We start from the raw sequence: 19,460 nt of genomic DNA on the forward strand, positions 1-19,460 counted from the left end.
CTTCTTCTTCTTCTTCTTCTTCTTCTTCTTCTTCTTCTTCTTCTTCTCCTCCTCCCCCAACATTGCCCACTAACTCCCTCCCCCCCAAAATAATCCTTTTCTTGTAACTGATAAGTATAGTCAAGCAAAACAAATCAATGCACTGGCCAGGTCTGCAAACGTGCTGTATGTGTCATTCAGCACCTACAGTCTAATACCTCTCTACCAAGAAGTTAGAGGCATGCTTCATCATCAGTCATCTGGAGTCATGTGTGTTTATTGCATTGATCTGAGCTCTGATGTGACTCTTTTCCTTGTTCTATACTTATACCTCCCAGGCTGGTCGTCAATTTGCCAAAGGGCATGGCGTATAACAGCTGGGATACTTTCTGATAATCCAAAATACCCCTTATGAAATTGCAATCACTTGCTTCCCTTTGCAGCTGTCCCACCACCCCAACCCCAGCAGCAGAAAAGGGACAATTTTTCCTATGAAAAGGCCTCATCTGTGTCTCTCTTCCTCTCTCAGCCCTGTGGCATCTCAAGTTTCTGATACAAGTAGAAATGTGTGTGGGAGTGAAGGGGGGGCATGGATATTAGTACAAATGTATGACTAAGTAACTAACGAATTAATGTTTCCTGAAGTAATAGACCCTGATTTCCCCTCTGAGGATAAATTTAAGTGTCCAAAACATTCCTTGTACAGGCAATAAATTCAGACTCATCTGATATCTAATCAGATTACTGAATAGGAAAACAGAATCAAAAATTTAGAGTTGGGAGAGACCTTAGAGGTCATAAAGTTTAACTCCATCATTTTACAGATCAAGAAACTGAGGTCCAGAAAAGAAGTGATCTGCCCATTGGTTACAGAGATACTAAGTGGCAGAGCATGATTCAAATCAAATCCCTCTGACTCCAGATTCCACTTTTTTTTGGACTGTAGCACGCTGGCTTTCACTCTCCTTCCTGTTAGCATTCAGGTAACTTGGAACACCAGAATTTCTATAAGACCCCTGCATCTGTTTTTCCAAGTGAATTCCTGCTTATCATTTTCATTTTTCAGTATACCCTTTGGGTAATAGTTTGTCATGGGGAGTGATACTTTAGTTTCATGTGATATTTTGTTTATCAGTGTCTCTCCCAGTCAGGTGTATGGCAAATAATGTTCTCTATAGGTCCCTGACCACAAATTCCATTGTCTGCTAGTAGTGGCCAACTACATTTTAGCTTATCTTGGACATCATGGGGGACCTGGATTGTATTCTGTGACTTGAACACTGACAACTTCTCTTGTACCCTTGTTACTAGCATCCATTGGGTCAAGCTCATTTTCTGGAACCCCACTTCCCCTGCCCTGCTGTGTTTACTTCGGTATGATAATGTGTTTTTGTTATTCTTATTGATCAGTCATTTCAGTCATGTGTGACTCTTCATGACACCATTTGGGATTTTCTTGCAGTGATTTGTCATTTCCTTCTTTAACTCATTTTACAGATGAATAAACTGAGGCAAACAGTGTTAAGTGATTTGCCCATGGTCATATAGCTACTAAGTGTCTGAGGCTGGATTTGAACTCAGGTCTTCTTGACTCCAGGCCTGGTGCTCTATCCTTTGCTCCATGACAATGTATTTAATTATAGCAAATATATGGAGAATGTAGTAGTCCACATAATCTATACAGAGTAAAGCAGAAAATTCCAAATCTTCATTCTTATGTCTCTTTAGATTTCCATCCAGCCCAAACAAAGAAGATTTCTTGCTGAAGGGAGAGAACTCTCACTCCAAATTTGCTTTCCTACTGTGGGGATCTCCTACCCCGTGCCCAAAATCTACCCCAGGGATGAGGCATCATCTTACATTCCATTGCTTTAATAAAGTCAACTCCATACCTAGTGAAAAAGCAAGAGAGGCAAGAAGAACCAAACACTCCATTCCCATAAGAGAGTTACCAAGGTAACAGTGTTTTGGGAGGGGTCCTGCATTTGGAGTCAGAAGAGTTGGGTTGGATTCCCAGCTCTGACACTCACTGTTCTTGTGACCTTAAGTGAACCATTTAATTTCTCTGGCCTTCAGTTTCTTCATCTGTAAGATGAGGAGATTGGACTGGATGACTTTTAAAATCCCTGGTGATAGCTCTAAAACCTACATTACTAGGAATAAGTCATATTCTTTTTTTAATTTATAATTTTATTTTTCCCCAGTTACATGTAAAAACAATTTTTTAACATTCATTTTTAAATCTTTGAGTTCCAAATTCTTTCCCTTCCTCCCTCCCCACTTCCCTCTCCTCATTGAGAAGGCAAGCAATTTGATATAGGTTATATGTGTGTAGTCATGCTAAACATATCCATAATAGTCATGTTGTGAAAGAAAACATAAACAAGAAAAAACTGAAGAAAAATAAAGTTTAAAAAAAAAAACTATGCTTCAATCTGTGTTCAGACACCATCAGTTCTTTCTCTGGGGATGGATGGCATTTTTCATTATAAGTCCTTCAGAGTTGTCTTGGATCATTGCATTGCTGGGAATAGCTAAGTCATTCACAGCTGATCATCTTACAATATTGCTATTACTTTGTACACAGTACATTTCACTTTGCATCAGCCGATGCAAGTCTTTCCAGGTTTTTCTGAGAGCATCCTGCTCATCACTTCTCATAGTACAATAGTATTTCATCAAAGCACAACTTGTTCAGCCATTCCCCAATTGATGGGCATCCCCTCAACTTCTAATTTTTTACCCCCAGAAAAGAGCTGCTATAAATATTTTTGTACATGTAGGTCCTTTCCCTTTTTCTTTTATATCTATTTTGGGATACAATAAGTCACATTCTTAAGGAGCATGAAAGGATTTCCTCAGATAAAAGCCAGCACATCAAGTTTATAGCCATGACAGGTCAGTTGTAACTGGAGGGGAAGGCACGTTTTGACATTGTCTGAAGTTACTGTTTTCAATGAGGCTGTCATTCTGTCTTTTCTTTTATTTTCACAATAACCCTAGGGGGTGGGTAGTAGAAGCATTCCTATCCCCATTCTAGAGATGAGGAAGCTGAGGATGAGCTGAAATGACTTAAGTCCACATGGATGCTATCAGAACCAGAACTCACACTCAAGTCTTCTGACTCCAACTAGAGTTTTATTTATTACCTCTCAACAAAATATTTGAAGATTCCCTCTTACTTGATTCTAAGCAACTTGAGAATAGATACTGAATTGCTTTTCATCTTTGAATTCCCAGAGTCTGCCCCAGCCTTGCTATACTATATATATGCTATACTTATACCTACTTTAACATTTATTGAATTATTGAAAACAATTTATCAATGACATAAGTTGTTGTTGTTCAGTCATGTCTGACCCTTTGTGGCCCTGTGGACTAAATACGTTGTCATGAGGCAACTAGGTGGTGCAGTGGATACAGCACTGAGCCTAGAGTCAGGAAGACCTGAATTCAAATCCAGCCTCAGACACTTAGTAGCTGTATGACCCTGGACAAGTCACTTAACCCTATTTGCCTCAGTTTCTTCATCTGTAAAATGAGCTGGAGAAGGAAATGGAAAACCACGCAAGAAAACCCTAAATGGGGTCATGAAGAGAGACACATGACTGAACAACAAAAATAACAAAAACACATGGTCATACCCAAGTAAGAACAGCAAAGAGGGGTACTAGGAAATGAGCCTGACCAAATGGTCACTGAGGGCAATATTTTTAAATTGATTTTTAAAAATAAATTTAATTTTAATTTTTAATTTTAATTGATTTTTAAAAATTAATAGAATGTAAGCTTTGTAAGGGTAGGAACTGTTCCATTTTTGTCATTGTATCCCCAATGTTTATCACTGTTAATGTTCCTTGATTACTATTTTGATGTCATAAAATTCATCTCTGCCTATATTTATTTTGTGATGTCATGTTTTGTGTGTTGTAGGGAAGGCTCAAAGTCCCCAGGGGACGGTGACGCTAACAGGGGCTGATTTTTCAAATCTTGCCAATGGTATCCCAGATCAGATTTGGAAGAAAACGGTTGGGGGAGGAATACAGGAAAAGAAAAATTGTGCATCACCTTCCAAAATTGAAGGGCTAGCTAGACAAAACATAAAAGCACTCATTCAGTAGGAGCTTGATCTTCAATGTTGAACTCTGATTCATGTGGTTATCAATTGCTTTTCCATTGGCATGCACTCAATTTTCCCTGCAAAGTGCCAGGAACACTCAGAAGGAGGGTCTCATAGTTGCTCAGATTTCCTCTGTAGCCAAGCTTGGGCTCAGTCAGAGCTCAAGAATTACTCGGTGGCTCTTGAATCCTTTTCAGGATCCTGGGTAACAGGCAAAGAAGCTCCTAAAACTCCTCAGTAATAATAGAAATAGTATCTACAATGCTTCAGGGTTTACAAGGTAATTTGCATGTGTTTTCTCATTTGATCCTTGCACTGGGAGGTGGGTGCTATATTATTATCCCCATTTTAGGGAGGAAAAACTAAGCCTAAAAGAGGTTAAGTGATTTGCCAAGGGTCACACAACCAGTAAGGGTCTGAGTTGAACTCAGCTCTTCCTGACCTCCAGATCCAACACTTTATCCAATGTATCACCTAACTGCCTCTGGTGCCCAACAGTATATATCTATCTTCATTCACACCAAATAGATGAGCATACGATGTCTCTCTCTGGTTTTAAATTTTATTTATTTTATTTTTAATTCATGAAATAAAACAAGCATTTCCATAATATAGCAGAATAAAAAAAAGATGATTGCACATGAAATGGCAAATATATTATGTACAGCTTGCTATCGTTTTTAAATATGTAATGAAGTTATCATATAACTTTCTCTTCTTCTTTTTTTCTTCTGTCTCTCCCCCCAAGATGGCTACCACTAGACACAAATATGTATTTATGTAAATATATACATATATATGTAAAATCATTCTATTCATACTTCTATTTAAGCACTATACATTATCTTATTTGATCCCCACAATAACCCTGGGAGGTAGGTACTATTATAATTCCCATTTCACAGTAGAGGAAACTGAGGAAGACAAAGGTTGAGTGACTTGCCCAGGGTCACACAGCTAAGAATTGTCTGAGACTGGATTTGAACTCCATTCTTCCTGATTCTAGGCCCAGTGCTCTATGTACAATGGTGCCATTTAGCCGCTGGCGTAAGAAGAGACTTCACTCGTCAGGTCAAACAAGTAGTAAGCATCAAAAGTGGGATTTGAACCCAGGTCTCCTGACTCCAGAGTTAGCTCATTTTCCATTTTACCATATTGATTCCTCTTAGTCCTTCTAGTCTGTCGCACACAATTTAGTGCCTAATCATATACTATCTTGTATAATCTCTTAGGGGCTTATATGCGTTAATCGTATTTCTCTCGTAATGCTACCAACTAAAGATGGGGGCCATGTTTTAAGCTTCTCTTATATCCTGTTAACAGTGTCTAGATGGTTCTGGGAATACAGTAGGCACTCAATAAGTAATTGATGATTGACTCACTTTTCCTGAAGCAGGAATTGAGGGACTATTGCTGGGTATTAAAAAGTCTTGGCTGACTAAGATGTAATCACTGTTTCCAGAGTGCTGCTGTTCAAATGAGAACATAATATCACAGATTTATAGCTGGAAGGGACATTAATAGTTATCTAGTCTAACCCCCTCCTTTTAAAGATGAAGAAGCTAAGTTCTAGAGAGATTAGGTCACTTTCTCAAAGTCACCCAGCTTGTAAGTAGCAGAGTCATGCCAAAGAAAACTATCCTGAGTGGTACGAATGTAAGGTAATGTTATCATTGCAACCTCTGCCTTTGTGCATCAACCTAGGATCTCCTGGGTGCAGCAAGTGTTGTGTATTTTCTAGTCCCTGAGAGGTTTTAAGCAGAAAGTGCTCTGAATGCTGGCCAAGGAATGTGTGCATCAGATCAGGGAGGGGGCCCTGTAGGATAATTGGCTGAGAATACCATCTGTGATGACCCCTGAAAACAGCTGGAGTAATCCCTGATGATGAGCCATCATGACCTGAAGTGTGTGGGCAGCTTCAGATTCATCAAAAATGGGATTCTGTAGCAGATGTTGTTGTCAGCTTTGAGTGTACTATTCATACCTCATCTAGACCTAACTGCCCCATAGCAATCCTTTCATTTGCCTGGGATTGACTCTCCATTTCCCTTCCTGTAGCAACTGTTCCAAACTTTCTGCTTCCTCCTCAAATGCTCAACTCTGCATTTTCTCTTAAGTATATGATTTTACCTATTACTTCACTGAGAGGGCTGAGGCTATCAGAGATGAGCTCCCACATCTGCCCCTCTTCACGACTTAACTTCCCTCCAGTTTCAGAGGATAAGGTGATACTTCTCCTTGCCAAAGTTGAGCTTCCAGTTTAAGCACTTTATCCCACCTCTTCCTAACTGCCCTGGACTTTGTTCCATCCATCATTGTCCCATTCTTCTTTCATCTGTGATTTCTCCTTCTCTTTTGACACCTTCCCTGCTACTGACAAGTATGCTCAGGTCCCCCTACCTGGCTAGCTATTCAGGAGTTCTTTTCTCCCTTTCATTACCAAGATTCTAGAAAAAATCATCTCTATTTGCTGCTTTTCCTGCCTTACCACTTTTCAATTCTCTTCAATCTGGCCTCCATTTCCACCATTCTATTGAAATGACTCACCACCAGTGACTTCTTATTTGCCAACTCCTGTGGTCTCTACTCAGTCTTCATTATTGTTTGCTTTTCTGTTGCATTTGAAACTGTTGAAAATTCATGTATTCTTGACATTACCTCTTCTCTTGGCTTCCATGACACTCGCTGCTCTAGACTGATTCTACTATATCTCTTGGTTTCCTTTGTTGGTTTCTTTTTCTTCTGCTTCCTAAATATGATCATTTCCTCAAGTTTCTGTTGTTGACCCTTTTCTCCCTCTTTGTATTTTTCTCTCCCTGGGTAATCACAGTGCTGGTATGGCTTCAATTATCACCTCTACATGGATGACCCTCAAATCTATATTTCCAATCTCAACCACTCATGTCACATTTTTCACATCTTCATCTAGATGTTTTGCAGGCACCTCAAATTCAACATGTCTCAAATTTTATATTTATATAGATATGTAATACATATTGTATTATAGAAATATATGATATTATACATGTATTGCATGTTATTGTATATTATTATATATTATATGTAAACATGTATAAATTTATATATAAATATATTCACATATTATCTGTACCTCCCCTACCCCTATTCTAACTGATCTTTCATAACTTCTCTATTTTAATAGATAATTTCTCTATTATTTTACAATAAGTAAGCCTCTATTTAAAATGATCATTTTAATTGATCATTCCCTTGAACCACTAGGTTTAAAATGTCCAAAGCTGTCTTCATTCTTTGGCTCTGACCTATTCTATTCTCTGGCTATCTTCTTCTCTCTAACTGTCTTGACACCTGGACCAGACATTATTCCATTGAGTACTAAACTTTCGAACTCTGGAGGCTCCTTGGTGTCCCTACTGAAGAATCTCTCACATGACCTTCTAGATATAGTAGACTTCAGGCATACTTCTCTTTATTCCCCAGCCATTTTCTGTCCAGTTGCCTGGCTACCTCACATATGTCTTTCATTGCTTACCCACTCTCCTTCCAGTTCTGGACCCAATATCTAATCAATATTTCCATTGCTACTGAAAAGTATGTGCCAATCTATTCCCTTGGGGTTCCATTCACCATCCCCGTAATTTTCCATACCAAAAATACCCATTGCTGGACACAATTCCCCCATAAGCATTTCCTCCTTCTATTAAAATATAAGTTCCTTGTGTCTTATTCTCTTTAGTTGGATGTGAGTTCATTTTTATATTTTCAGTACCCTGGACAATGTATTTCACACAGAAACAACTTAATAGCTGTTTGTTGAACTGAACCAATTGTGAAACATTAGCTATAGCCAATGACTTTCGTCCTCTAAAGGCCAATGAGAAAATGGTTGACTTTTGGCATATTATACAGCCCAGGCAGAGTTTCTGCAATGTATAGTATTAATGCATTGGATCTGGGGAGACATTCTTCAATTATCATGAAAGGCTATAAAATCTGTATGTACACTATTCAAGTCTAACAATACTCCTTTCTACAACTACACCATCTACTTTCTATCTATAGCAGTTAGTTAGTCAACAAACCTTTATTAAGCATTTATTATATTCCAAATAAGGTTCTAAATGCTGAGGATACAAAGAAAGGCAAAAAACAAAAACAAAAAACAAAAAACAATGGCCCCTACCTTCAAGAAGCTTACATACAAGAAAAGACAGCAAGCAAATAACCATGTACATACAAGATACAGACAATATCAATAAAAGATAGTCTCAAGTGGACGTAAGAAATCAGGGTATTGTTTAGAAAATCTAAACTAATGAAATATAAGCAAACCATTTAGTGTGCTTATAAAATTTATTTATCCAATTAGAAATGTTTAGAAACTAAATAAAAAAGGTACAGGGGCAGTTTGATGGTAAAGCAGATAGAGTGCTGGACTTGGGGTCAGAAAGGCCTGAGCTGGAACCCTGACTCAGACACTTAGAAACTGTGTGACTCTGGACAAATCATTTAACCTTCTCTCTGAGCCTTGGTTTCCTTATCTGTAAAAGAAGGATAATATTATTAAGCCCTTATCTCACAGGGTTGTTGTGAGGACCAAATGAGATAATGCATGTAAAGTGCCTTGCAAACCTTGAAGTGCTATATAAATGGTAGCTACTATTATTATTGTTATCATTGTAGGAAGTTAGGGAGTGTGATGAAGTCACTTTGTAGCTCTATTTTTAAAACTTCATTATAGCCTAGTACTGGGGGCCATGAGTCCTTACACTAGAGTTGTAAAGTGACTTCTTCACACTCAGGAGGGTGGTAGGTACACAGGAATTGCTTGAGGGAAATTGGTTAGTTGCCTTGTAGAAGAAATTATAGACTGAGACCTTTTATCTTTGCTCAATTACTCATTTGATCCAGACTTTGGGTTAAAAACATTCTGATTTTTGGAGGCTAGGGATAGCTAAGGTAGTTTTGTTTCTTTTGAGGTAGAAATAATCCTATTTCTCCTGCCAGGATGGAGGCCCAGGACATCTAAGTCCTAGATGATGTGAATACTGGTGTGTTTTTTAAAAGTAAGTCCCAAGGTAGCCTGAAATTTTATAAATTTAAGCCCCTTTAAAAACCTGTGTACTTTGTCAAAAGTTAGTCAGTAAAACCTCAGGTTACTTGTCATAATCAGTAAATGTATACTTTGATATATCAATGAGTCTGTGATTCCTTCTACCTTGCCCACCCCCTCCCCTCATGATTCTCCAATCTCTTCTACCTCCAGACCAATAGGCTTCTCATCCTAAAGATGCCTCCCTCCCTGATGCCCCTCCTCTGATGGGTGAGTTCCTGCCTAACTAAGGCCAGTATTTCATGAAGAACCCAGGCCATTTATACTCACTTTTTTCTAGCTCCACTCCTAACTCTCTGGAGTTTTCAACCTTGGCCCCACGGTAGAAACCTCCTTCTCAGCCCTCAATTCTAGCTCCTTTTATATGTAATCTTTCTCCATTCGAATATGAACTCCCTGAGGGTAGGGGCTATTTCACTTTTGTCTTTGAATGCCCAGTGCTTACTTAGCACCCTGCCCAGAACAAAGCAAGCTCTTAATAAACGCTCATTTACTAGTTGATTGATTGTTCCTCTTATTCTCAATTTGTATTTATAGTTAATCCTAAATCAGTTCCACTGTCATCTTTAGTCTTTAGACTCACAGTAGCTTATTTCTGAGGTCAGTCAGAGGAGGCCTCTATTTAAGAGTGATTAGATAGGATGTGCCTCTATTTACTATAACTGATAAAATTGGAGACCAAGAAAGAAGAATATCATTAAAAATGCACCAATCAGCATCCTCACAGACCTAGAACAAATCCATAAGGAAAACAGCAAGCAGATTGAAAAAAACAACAACAACAACCCACAACAACTATGGAACTGACTGATATATAATTGAATAGACATAGAAATGGATCCTTTGTACTTATATGTAGGGTTGTGTGTGTGTGTGTGTGTGTGTGTGTATGGCAATTGGGGTTAAATGACTTGTCCAGAGTCACATAGCTAGTGTTATGTGTCTAAGGCCTGATTTGAATTCAGGTCCTCCTGACTCCAAGGCTGGTGCTCTATTCACTGTGCCACCTAGCTACCCCTACTTATATATAGTTTGAATAAATATGCAAATGGGCCATAAACTGTTCCCAGAATTGAATAGAAGGAATTATGTATATATATACAAAATATGCATGAAATGATTATGGGAAGGAGGGCACTAGCAGTGGGAAAGACTTCATGTGGAAGGTGGTACTTGAGTTGAGAGTTGAGGGAAACCACAGATTCCAGTGAGTAGGGAATACATTCTAAGCATAGGGACCAGCCAATGGGAAGACACAGGGATGAGCAACCTTCTGGTTGAGGACAAAGGGAGCAGCTTCGCTCCATTCCAATGTACTTCTAAAAGGCAGCTAGTTTGAAGCAGCAAGACTGGCTTCAGCTCCTAAGCTGAACATGCTATAACATTGAAGACCTAGCACCTTAATATCCAGAACACCAAGAGACTAATACAACCACTGACCTTGAGTATTACCCAGATCCATTGGAGTCTGGCTCCCATTACTGAGGGACCTTTGCAAGGGGCCAGAACTTATGGGATCTCATCTCCATCATTGCTTCAACAGATTGAAGATACCATCTGGAATCTTCACCACTGCCAGATTAGTCTATGAATGAGGACTGGGGATGGGGAGGAGATACACAATGGGGCTACATTCTTGGCAGACATATCTGTAATGGAGAAGGTTAAAAATAGGCATAATAGGAAGTAAAAGGACCATAAATCTTTTACTTCAGATCCCAAAAGAGCCTAAAATGTTCTTGGAGGGACAAAGGTAATAAATATTTCTCCAGGTGACTTCTTGTTCTTGTTCTTGTTCTTATCAATATAGGTAATTTTAAAAAGTTCCCTTAATATGGAATCAACCCTGCATTTTCAAGATCAATTCAGTCTGTTCATATTGTATAATCTGTGGTATATTAAATTTTTTTTGCATTCATGTTTCTTAGGATATTGATCTGTAGTTTTCTTTCCCTGTTTCAAGTCTCCCTGGTTTAGGGATCAAAACCCCATATTTGAATTATAGAATAAATTTGGTAGGATCCCTTCTTTTCCTGTTTTTGCAAGCATTTTGTATAATATTGGAATTAATTGTTCTTTGAATGTTTGATAGAATTTATAAATCCATCTGGTTCTGGCTTTTTTCCTTTGGGAGTTCATTTATGAATTATTCAATTTCTTTTTCTGAAATTAGGTTGTTTAAATTCTCTAGTCCTTATTCTGTTAACCTAGATATTTTATATATTTTGTAAATATATCTGCAATGAGGATATAACAAAAGACCTCTCATTACACTCTCTCAGGGCCATGCCTGTTGTATCTCCCCCTGTCAAATTTCTCATGTATCCTGAGAGGGTTGGGGTATCACCCCCAGTTTCATTTAACTACTTAACACTGGGTAGCTTTAACAAAGGAATATTTACTTTAAATACAGGAAGAACAAACTTTAAAATATTTTCTCCAACATCTCACTATACCACCTGAGTCTTTGGAGGGTGGGGAAGGAATTAAACTCATACCTAGCTCAATTCCTAGATAGCATTGGTCTTGCCAAGTTCATGTCCAGATGATCCTGCATCTCAGTTATTGCTGTTCTAGATTCCTAGAGGTCACTCCCGAAGATCACTCCTAGATCCCCAGGGTGTTGATGCTCTGCTGGCTGCAAAACCTAGACTCTGGAATGATGGAATGCTGAAGGAGGCTCCACTCTCTTTATGTTTTGGGGCATTGATGATCTCCTGGCTGCAAATTTGAACTGGAAACAGTCAGGTGCCAAGAAGCCCTCTGGATCTTTTGAACTTATAAGGTTGTAGACTCTCTACACCAGCTGTCAAACTTTCCCAGAAGTGCAGAGGCAGGCACCATAACTGAAATTGACAAGACTTTTGAAATGGTTCTATAGACACTTTCCTTTTCAACAAGTGGTTAGCTGACTGCAATGAGTTACAAAATGTCTATGCATGTGCCACATGTCTATCCAAGGCATTTCCCTTCCCTTTATCACAATTCTCTGAGAAGAAGCCCCTTAGAGAACTCCCCAGGAAGAGATGCCATCTCAAGGGGTCTGTATACACTCCTGACCCCATTACACATCCACTTCATTTAAGTTGTTGGTTTTATTGGCATATAGTTGTACAAAACAATTCTAATCATATCCTTTCTTCATTGGTTGTGAATTTTTTGTTTTGCATGCTAATAATTTGTTTTTTTGTTATTTTAAAAATCCAATTAGCTAATGACTCATCTATTTTGTTGGTTTTTTAACTGCTGTAGTATTATTTATTAATTTGATTTTTTTTACTTTAAATTTTATTAATCTCTTTGATTTTTCAAGTATTTAATAATTGGGTTTTTAAAGTTTGTTGGTTTTCAGTCTGTTTAATTGCATGTTCATTTGTTGATCTGTTTGTCCTTTCTTTTGTTTAACACTTTTGATTAAAGTGTTTAGAGACATAAATTTTCTCTCCGATGATTGTTTTGGCTTTATCTCCCAAATTTTGCTATGTTGTCACATCACTGTCATTATCTTCAGCATACTAATTTATTGTTTCTATGATTTGATCTTTGACTCATCAATTCTTTAGGATCAAATCATTTAGTCTCCTGTTAATTTTTAATCCTTTCTTCAATGATTCTTTTTTTAATTAATAAATTTATTTATTTTTAGTTTTCAACATTTACTTCCACAAGATTTTGAGTTCCAAATTTTCACCCCATCTTGCCCCTCCCCCCACCCCAAGATGGCATGCATTCTGAATACCTCTTCCCCTAGTGTGCCTTCCCTTCTATCTCTACCCCCCCCTTCTCTTATCCCCTTCCCCTTCTATTTTCCTGTAGGACAGGACAGATTTCTGTACCCCATTTCCTGTATTTCTTATTTCACAGTTGCATGTGAAAACATTTTTTTAAACATGTGTTTTTAAAACTTTGGGTTCCAAATTTTCTCCCTTCCTCTCTCCTCAAACACCCTCATTGAAAAGGCAAGCAACTCAGTATAGTTCATATATGTACAGTTACGCAAAAAACTTCCATAGTAGACATGCTGTGAAAAACTGACTCTATTTCCCTTAATCCTATCCTGCCTTCCCCTATTTATTCTATTTTTTCTTTTGACCCTGTCCCTCCTCAGAAATATTTGCTTCTGATTACCCCCTTTCCCAATCTGCCCTCCTCTATATCATCCCCCTATTCTCTTGTCCCCTTCCCCCCCCCATTTTCCTGTAGGGTAAGACAGATTTCCACACCCAAGTGAGTGTGTATGTTATTCCCTCCTTAAGTCAAATCCTATGAGAATAAGTTTCATTCATTTCCTCTTACCTTTCCCTGTTTCTCTTCCACTGTAAGAGCCTTTTCTTTTCTGTTTTTTTTTTATGGAGATAATTTACCCTGTTTTACCTCTCCCTTTCTCCTTCTCCTAGTATAATCCTCTCTCACCCCTTAATTTTATTTTCCAGATATGACCCCTTCATCTTCAACTCACCCTTTACCCTCTACCTACCTACCTACCTACCTACCTACCTACCTACCTATCTATCTATCTATACATACATATAATTTTTTCCATCCAACTACCCTAATACTGACAAAGGTCTCATGAGTTACAAATATCATCTTTCCATGCAGGAATGTAAACAGTTCAACCTTAATAAGTCTCTTATGATTTCTCTTTCCTGTTTACCTCTTCATGTTCCACTTGAGTCTTGTATTTGAAAGTCAAATTTTCTGTTCAGCTCTGGTCTTTTCACCAAGAATGCTTGGAAGTCCTCTACTTCACTGAATGACCATTTTTTCCCCTAAAGGATTAAACTCAGTTTTGCTGGGTAGGTGATTCTTGGTTGTAATCCTATGTCCTTTGCCCTCTGGAATATTATATTCCATGCCCTGTGGTCCCTTAATGTAGAAGCTGTTAAATCTTGTGTTATTCTGATTGTGTTTCCACAATATTTGAATTGTTTCTTTCTGGCTTCTTGCAATATTTTCTCCTTGACCTGGGAACTCTGGAATTTGACTACAATATTCCTAGGAGTTTTCCTTTGGGGATCTCTTTCAGGAGGAGATTGGCGGATTCTTTCAATTTCTATTTTGCCCTCTGGTTCTAAAATATCAGGGCAGTTTTCCTTGATAATTTCTTGAAAGATGATGTCTAGGCTCTTTTTTTGATCATGGGTTTCAGATAGTCCAATAATTTTTAAATTTTCTCTCCTGGATCTATTTTCCAGGTCAGTTGTTTTTCCAATGAGATATTTCACATTGTTTTCTAATTATTCATTCTTTTGGATTTGTTTTACAGTGTCTTGATTTCTCATAAAGTCACTAGCTTCCAATTGCTCTATTCTAATTTTTAAGGAAGTATTTTCTTCAGTAATCTTTTGGACTTCCTTTTCCATTTGGCCAGTTTTGCTTTTTAGGGCATTCTTCTCCTCATTGGCTTTTTGGACCTCTTTTGCCATTTGGGTTAGCCTATTTTTTAAGGTATTATTTTCTTCAGTATTTTTTTAGGTCTCCTTTAGCAAGCTGTTGACTTGTTTTTCATGATTTTCTTGCATCACTCTCATTTCTCTTCCCAGTTTTTCCTCTACTTCTTTTACTTGCTTCTCAAAATTCCTTTTGGGCTCTTCCAAGTCCTGGGACTGATTCGTATTTTTCTTGGAGGCTTTGGATGTATGAGCTTTGACTTTGTTGTCTTTTTCTGGTTGTATGTTTTGATCTTCTTTGTCACCAAAGTAAGATAATATAGTCTGACTGTTTTTGCACTGCTCACTCATGATTCCGGCCAATTACTTGAGTTTTAAACTCTTTGTTAAGGTAAGAGTCTGCTTCCAATGTGGAGAATGTACTGTTCCAAGCTTCGGGGGTTTGTACAGCTGTTTTCAGAGATACTTCTAGGGATCTGTACATTTTCAGTTCTTCCAAGGTGGTATGATAAGGGGTGAGGTGTTTCCTCTCCACTGCCACAACAAGCTCCACCACGCCAGCACTCCTCCTTGCCCTAGGACATCCCCTCAGAACTGTGAACCAGATCCAAGCATGGGCAGAGCAAGAGATTTCTGCCTCAGCCCTGGCAAAGCGATCCCTGCAATTCCCCTCTGATCAGCCACTTGATTCCCCCTCAGTCTGTGGGCTGGAAGCTCAGGAGGAAGCTGCTGCCCCAGAGGCCATGCTTGTGGCTGAGACCTAGCTCCTTCTCTCACCGCAGTCACAGACTTTTCCCACTGACCTTCTAAGGATCTTCTTGAGGTCAAATCTGGCCTCACTTACTAACTGTGTAACCCTGGGTAAAACACTTAGCCCCGTTTGTCTCAGTTTCTTCATCTGTCAAATGAGCTAGAGGAGGAAATGGCAAACCACTTCAGTATCTTTGCCAAGAAAATCCCCAAAAATGAGGTCACAAAGAGTTGGACACACCTGAAACAACTGGTCAGGGGTCAGAGCATGAACATTACTGGTCTCCCCTCCTGAATGATTTTGGACCTCATTTCAGAGGTTCTGCAACATTCTGAGTCTGGTTACCATCAGCACTGTCATCTGCAACCAGGAGCATTTGAAGGGCATGACCATTTATGAGGAATCCTTCAGCACATTGTACCTTTCATGACAATGGCAAACAGCTCTGACAACTTTTTTTATGCTTCACTTAATAATCAGGGGATGATTGAATAAAGTTACTTATATTGCCTCTATCAAGGAATCATATTGTTTTTGTTATTTTAACATATGCAATCTTGTTGGAGGTAGCTTCTAAGACATAATTTTGCTTTACTAAACCAAAATGTTTGTTCATGGTCACTAAACAGTAAGCATATGGGGATCTTGTATGCTTTACACCTTTTGGGTCTGAATAACTATGAAATTTATGAGATTATAGTGATACTGCTGGAATTAAACTCAGAGATTATCTAGCTCAACCCCCTCATTTTATAGATGAGGAAACAGAGGTTCTGGGATTTTAAGTGGCTTCTTTTAGTTCCTACAGTAGTGTCAGAGGTGGGATTTTAACCTACTTCTAGGTCCTCTGCAACCAGAGCCATTGCTTTTTCTATTATAATATAGTGACTCTTATTGGTTTGTATAGAAAGTAAAAGCCTATGTCCTTATGATGCCTTTGTCAAAGATGCCCTCTGTACATGTGTAAATGATGCTCATAAAGATTCTGTAGAAATGGGAAAACAGCATCATGGGTTGATAGTTATTAAAATCTTTTTGATTGTAAAAATGTTTTCCCAATGATTTGATGTCTTCCTTTCTTTTAGATATCTTGAGACTGAAAATTGTATTGTGTCCAGCTCAGAACTGTCATTGAACATCTGTACCTTTTATTCCTCTTGATTTCAAATTTGCCCCCCTTTCTGGTTTTCCAGGGCTGGATATTTGTTATAAAACCTGTGGCTCATGACCAGTCACATGGTGTCACATGGATTGGGCTCAGTTTTGGAGGTCATTTTCTATTAATTTATATGGCTTGGGTCTTTACCTGAGTTTCCTTTGGTAAGAATTTGATTTGTTTTTACACTCATCCAGGGATTCCCTTAGGAATATCAGAATTTAGCTTGTCTGGGGCTCAACAAAATCAAAACAACATGAAAATACCAAGAAACAAAAGAAAGGACCCTTAGCTCCCATGCAAGTATTCAGGATTATAAAACATGAAATAAAGAACCGATTTTATTGACAATACTCAGGATGTTTTCCCTGAATGCATAAACAACCCAACTCCCTTTCTCTCTCTTCTATGCTTCCACCTCTCAAATCTGTCCAAGTCTATCTCCCCCTCCCCTCCATTCTATTCCCTGCTTACAGTGTATCCCTATGTGGGGGCCTCCTGGCTAGGGCAAAGCACTCAGGTTTGCTCCATAATTAAGCAAGTCTTCTCTTTGGTGAGCACCTCCTTGTGGATGGTCCTATCCAGGGATATGTTGGTAGATGTTTAACAACCTAATCTGTGTTATTAAAATTTTCTCCATCACTTTCTTAAGTCTAGACAGTCAACAAAACAGAAAGTCAAGCCCTGATTGGCATCATTGCTGATTTCTGAGATGTAAATGCTCACATTGAAAATTTAGCATTTGATTCTCACTAACCTACTAGCTGGCTCCAGCATATCCCTGTCCTACCTATATAGTCTTCCAGATTTACTCTAAATGCTGTCTTAGGTATGTACACCCAGACAAAAGAGTTTACTAGGATTACTAGGGAGCCAAACAATTCTGCAGTCTATGTAACTCAAAACACCAGCAAAAGCATAGATGACTATTCCTCATGCTAATCCTTCTTCCCCTTTGTATCTCTGGATAGTGATAGCCCCCAGAGCGGAGTCCTCATTGTTCTGTCTGTCTCTGGTGCCAGTTCTTCTTCTCCCGTGGGGACACTAGATTGCATTGGCTTGCTTCCCTCCAGCTCCCAGTTGGTCTGTGTCACCAGCTGGTATGGGTTCATAAACATGGTTCCCTGGATGGTTACTCATTTGCCAAGAGGACCCATGTAAAGGCACCCACCTCTCTCCAGGGACCCAAGTTCAATCTCTCTCTCTTCTCTCTCTCTCTCTCTCTCCAGTTCTCTTGAGTCAATATGTTCTTTTAAAAGCCAAGACAAAAGGCACAGCTCACACAAGTGAACTACCCATTACCCCAGTGACAATGCCAAGAACAAAGGGCTTATCAATGAGGTTATAAAGATTTCATATTTTGTGAACAAAGGGAATTAGGAGTGGGACAGGGGAAGGGATTCTCTCTGGGGCCTGCCTGGGTTTATGCATTTCATGTAGTTTCAGGTAAGATTATTCCAAAAACACTCTTAATTTAAGTTTTCCTGGAAATCTGGTGCTGGGATTTGTTAAGCATTGTAAAAGGGATTGTTGAGATTTGGTTTTGGGTAAGAAAGCAATCATCTTAATTCTCTACTCACCTGCCCCACTGGTCTGGAAACAGAGTCTTTCTGAAGAAACCAATGATTTAACCAGGTCCATCTGCAAATAGGCCTGATTTCCTGCCTCCCAGTCCTAAGATCCCACTAGTGATTAAGCTAACTTTGATACCTTCTAAATCTTTCAAATACCACCCCAGCCTCCCATTCTGCATTCAGGAAAACAAACAAGTGAAGACACATAGCTGTAATTAAGGCCATTCTTATAGCATATAGATTTGAAGGCATTTTCAAATGACCACAATACCAAAAAGCATAATGTCTGAGGATTCACATGTAAATGTATTCATATATTCAAAAACAATGTTGGTAAAAAACAGTGAATGCTGCTTAAATCACCCACATCTGTGAGCAGTAGCTGACTCTGTACTTAATTCACTCCTGCTTAATGTTGCTTCTATTATGTGAAGTCTCCTGTTGGAGATGGACAGCTGAGACACTTATGTTGAGAGGCAGCTGACTAATTTCCAGCTGCTTCTCCTTTCTTCCAGGTTGAGCCAGTTTCACTTTGAGAACTTGACATTCCTCAGGATGAAGTGACCGCATTCATGTATTCATCCCCGCTCTGGCTGTTTCATGAACAAAGCACTCCATCTCTCTGCTCTGGGCATTTTCTCTGGCTGTCCCTCATGTCTGGAATACTCTCCCTCCTTTGTTCAGGGAGAACTAACCTCCCAGTCTTTCTTTAAGTTCCGACTAAAATCCCACCTTCCTCAGGAAGCCTTCCCCAGCCCCTCTTAATTCCAGTGCTTTCTCTCTTTTAATTATTTCCTATTTATCCTGTATACAGCTTGCTTTCTATATATTTGCTTGTGTGTTGGCTCCCTCATTAGACTGTAAGCTCCCTGAGGGCAAGGACTGTTTTTGATCTCTTTTTGTAACTTTAGTGCTTGGTACAGTGTCTGTCACATAATAGGTGCTTAACAAATGTTTTTTGATTTATTCCTGCCCCACTAAATGAGGAAGCCCAAATCCCCTGAGTCGCCCAAAGTAAGGGCTGCCAGATCTCCCTTTTTCCACCTGCAGAGAGTCTGAATATCAGCTAGGTGTCAGTTCTCCAGATGTATCCCCTGCCCCCATTCCCCAGTATAAATCAGCAACAATCCCCAAACCTTAATCGGCACCCTAGGTCCAGGCCCCCCTCTCCCTTCCCCAAATATCTGTTCCTGCCTGACCCAGATAAGAACCCTGTCACAACCCACTGGATTTCACTGTTTTGACACCAGCAGGAATCCCAGCAGATACGGTTTGTTTCTACCCACCCTGACTCTGCTTCTTCTTATTGTGAATATTTCCCCTCATTAAAGCTTGCTTGCTTTACTTCCTCTCTGCTGGCTCCCATCTTGTGCTGTGTTTTGTCTTGTGGTG

The sequence above is a fragment of the Vombatus ursinus genome, unplaced genomic scaffold (genome assembly GCF_900497805.2).
Source record: "Vombatus ursinus unplaced genomic scaffold, bare-nosed wombat genome assembly UNPS02014813.1, whole genome shotgun sequence".
In the NCBI taxonomy this organism is placed as follows: domain Eukaryota; kingdom Metazoa; phylum Chordata; class Mammalia; order Diprotodontia; family Vombatidae; genus Vombatus; species Vombatus ursinus.